Source organism: Branchiostoma floridae, unplaced genomic scaffold (genome assembly GCF_000003815.2).
Source record: "Branchiostoma floridae strain S238N-H82 unplaced genomic scaffold, Bfl_VNyyK Sc7u5tJ_1512, whole genome shotgun sequence".
In the NCBI taxonomy this organism is placed as follows: domain Eukaryota; kingdom Metazoa; phylum Chordata; class Leptocardii; order Amphioxiformes; family Branchiostomatidae; genus Branchiostoma; species Branchiostoma floridae.
This window is the reverse complement of record NW_023365736.1, coordinates 13,538-17,996: the sequence shown is the minus strand read 5'-3', so window position 1 is coordinate 17,996 and position 4,459 is coordinate 13,538.

The following is a 4,459-nucleotide window of genomic DNA, read 5'->3' as shown; positions in this document are numbered from 1 at the left end:
GTATCGGTCGACATTCGATGGATAGTTGGGCGTCAATCCAACGAATGAAGACAGATGTCATCTCGAAAAAGTCGTACGATGCCTGCTAGCCAAAATGGAGACGGCCCCGCAGGAGTATCGCACTATTACACAAGGTACAAAATAGAGGTATAGGAGAAAGCTTAACATTAGTTAACATAACAATAAGGGCTAACATAATTCTTTGATATAGTATTGCAATGGAGTAGGCTAATCATTAGTTTCGGTATTCTTTCTAATAGCAGAGCAGTCCTTGATATATTTGTCAATTTTTGCATGACCCTTGTCTGAACAGGCTGCTCAAAGGTTCAAAGATTGAAAACGAATAAAGAATACGACAATTAATTGTATCACGTGTCTTGCAATTTCATAGTTGTGCGTTGTTTCAGGTACGAAGGACCAGTGGGACAAAACCTGTTTTAGCGAAGGAGCTGTGTGCTCACAGCGAAGGGGCTGCATGCTCGGTGGACTAGCTGTGTGCACAGCTCATTCGCTAAGCACACGGCCCCTTTTCTGTGTGCACACAGCTCGTTCGCTGATCACGCAGCCCCTTTCCTGCGTACACACAGCTCGTTCGCTGATCACACAGCCCCTTCGCTGAACACAGCTCCTTCACACACAGCTCCTTCGCCGAGCACACAGCCCCTTTGCTGTGAGCACACAGCTCATTTGCTGTGAGCACACAGATACTTCCCCGAGCACGCAGCCCCTGCGCTGTGAGTATACAGCTCCTTCGCCAAGCACGCAGCCCATTCACTGTGAGCACACAGCTCGTTCGCCGAGCGCACAGCCACTTCGCTGTGAGCACACAGCTCCTTTGCTGAGCATGCAGCCCCTTTGCTGTGAGCACACTGCTCCATCGCTAAAACAGGTTTTGTTCCTATGGTCCTTCGTAGGCAGGAGATCATGATCAACGTAGCCTGAATGTTGACAAGATTATAGTTAATTCATTTACTTATTTGCAGAGACATCGTAGAACAAACATATGTCAGGCCTGCTGCAGAGTAAAGGGGAATCCTGTGGTCTCCAATTACGGTAGTTACCGAGTAGCAGTTAACTATTTTACGACGTGCGTGCGTGTGTCGCACACAGTTTCAGCTGTAGTGCACCAGGACATATTGATACAGACCTGTGTCACACATTTTCAACATAAGAGCATGAATCAAGGCACTTTTCCTGTATTTTTCTTAAGTTCAAACATTGCTGCATCTACATTTCAACCATGGTGACTGCACACTTGTACCCCTTCTTTAATTAATTTACGACTATTATCATCTGTAGCATTCTGCTATAGTCACTGAAGTCACAACAACATTATGTAAACCATGACGTCGGTGGTTCAGACCCAAGTCTGTACCCCCAAGTAAAACGCGCTTATCAACGTGCACCCTGCTACCTTCACAGCTACTGATAATGACTCAACTTCCTATTCTTAACGTATAGTCTCACAATATAGTATTTTTTAAAAGAAAAACCCGGGATTTTATCAGGGCATTCGAAAAAATCCCAGGTTTTTAAAAGAAAAACCCGGGATTTTATTTGGGCACCCCAAAAAAATCCCGGGACAAAAAAAAAATCCCGGGATAAATCCCGGGATTTTTCTATATTCAATGAAGCATGAAGACTCCCACTGGGGGGTATAATGATCCGTTGGGTAACAAGGAACATTTTCACAAAATATCTGATATATACGTGTAGTCTGTGAAAGGCTACAAGCATTAGTCCCAAGTGCTCTGCTCAGTCCCATTTTAATCTGCTCGATATGTATACCTTTAATAAATCTCGGTACATTTAACGTCACAGGACTACATTTACTGTTACGGACTACATTTGCTGTTGCAGGACCTGTTGTCATTGCTAGCTCGGCTAGGACCACCCCCTCCAATCTACACGCTACTGATGGTAAGTATACTTGTATTGGTATTTAGGTATCCCCCCCCCATCTATACCTTAAATCCGGGTACATTTAACGTTACAGGACTACATTTACTGTTACAGGACATGCTGTCACCGTCAGCTCTCCTAGAACCACCCCCTCCACTTTACACACTACTGATAGTGAGTATACTTGTCTTGATATGTAGCATTGATATTTTCTCTTCCTTTTCCGAGGTATGTCCAGAAATGGGGTAAATGTACGAAGTTTGTGTGTACGAACTTGTACGAACTTGTACGAAGTTAAAGGTAGATATAGACCGTAATCGGTAAACTTCGGAAGTTTTAAGTGACGTCATCTAAGTTCGTACATGTAGGCAGGGTTGGTGTACGATGTACGATGTACGGAGTTAACAAATCTAAGTTCTAAGTTCGTACAGGTAGGCAGGGTTGGTGTACGATGTACGATGTACGGAGTTATCAAATCTAAGTTCGTACAGGTAGGCAGGGTTGGTGTACGATGTACGATGTACGGAGTTAACAAATCTAAGTTCGTACAGGTAGGCAGGGTTGGTGTACGATGTACGATGTACGGAGTTATCAAATCTAAGTTCGTACAGGTAGGCAGGGTTGGTGTACGATGTACGATGTACGGAGTTAACAAATCTAAGTTCGTACAGGTAGGCAGGGTTGGTGTACGATGTACGATGTACGGAGTTAACAAATCTAAGTTCGTACAGGTAGGCAGGGTTGGTGTACGATGTACGATGTACGGAGTTAACAAATCTAAGTTCGTACAGGTAGGCAGGGTTGGTGTACGATGTACGATGTACGGAGTTAACAAATCTATGTTCGTACATGTAGGCAGGGTTGGTGTACGATGTACGATGTACGGAGTTAAATCTAAGTTCGTACAGGTAGGCAGGGTTGGTGTACGATGTACGATGTACGGAGTTAACAAATCTATGTTCGTACATGTAGGCAGGGTTGGTGTACGATGTACGATGTACGGAGTTAACAAATCTAAGTTCGTACAGGTAGGCAGGGTTGGTGTACGATGTACGATGTACGGAGTTAACAAATCTATGTTCGTACATGTAGGCAGGGTTGGTGTACGATGTACGATGTACGGAGTTAACAAATCTAAGTTCGTACAGGTAGGCAGGGTTGGTGTACGATGTACGATGTACGGAGTTAACATAACCCACAGCATAGTCAAAACATCTTGACTTCGTACACAAGGCCTGACCCATATGCGAAGATAGCATAACTCATGACAAAGTCAAAACATTTTAACTTCGTACATCGTACTTCGTACATTAGGTCCGCCCCATGTACGAACTTAGCATAACCCACAAAATAGAAAACATTTTAACTTCGTACATCGTACATTAGGTCCGCCCCATGTACGAACTTAGCATAACCCACAAAATATAAAACATTTTAACTTCGTACATCGTACTTCGTACATTAGGTCCGCCCCATGTACGAACTTAGCGTAGCTTCGTCACAGATAATTGTCGACATTTCCCGAACTTTGCCGACAGCGGTTGTCGGAAGTTGTCGGAAGCTAGAAATTGTCGGAAATTACGTGTGACGTAGGCTGATTCAAACTTCGTACATTTCACCCATTTCTGGACATGTATGCCTTTTCCCTTCCCTTCCCACATGTAAAGTTAAAACTTTAGTTTATCATGGGTACATGTACTGTCACAGCACCTGCTGTCATTACCAACTCCGCTAGTACCAGCCTATTCATTCGTCAAACCAGTGATGGTAAGTCTATTTGTCTTGATATTCAGCAATGTACCTGTCTAGGATTAAACACACACACACACACACGCACACACATACACACACACAAACACACACACACACATACACACACACACACACATACACACACACACACACACACACATACACACACACACACACACAAACAAACAAACAAACATTAATGTAACGTTACCTTTTATGGGGATACATTTCACGTACAGGTACATGTAATGTTTCAGGACCACATTTATGTTACAGGACCTGCTGAAGAGCCTAGAACCACCCCCTCCATTCCACAGACTACTGATGGTAAGTGTACTCGTCTTAATATTTAGAATGGATATTTTCTCCCTCTATGACCACCCCCCACCCCAATTGCATACTGAGAGAGAGAGAGAGAGAGAGAGAGAGAGAGAGAGAAACATGTATCATCTGTGTTGGTAGAAGTCATTCTTGAAATAGTTGAACTGTAATTTCCAACACCAAAATTGGACTCACCTAAATTTTCGACTGCACAGCATCAGTCTTTGTCAAGGAATGAACAATCCACTGCTGTTGTGACGTCACGTTATGCAGAAAGAACACGTGACTCGGTAAGCAGGTTGCAGGAAGTCTATGGCGCCCACCGTCTCTGTTCAGGGATGGTTATAGAGCCCGGATGTAGATGGCTTCTTTAATCCCTCTGGCGAAAAAGTGCTGGTTCTGTGTCCAAAATTTCAACTACGGTGGGCACCATAGACTTCCTGCAACCTATAATCCACTGCTTACCGAGTCACGTGTTCTATCT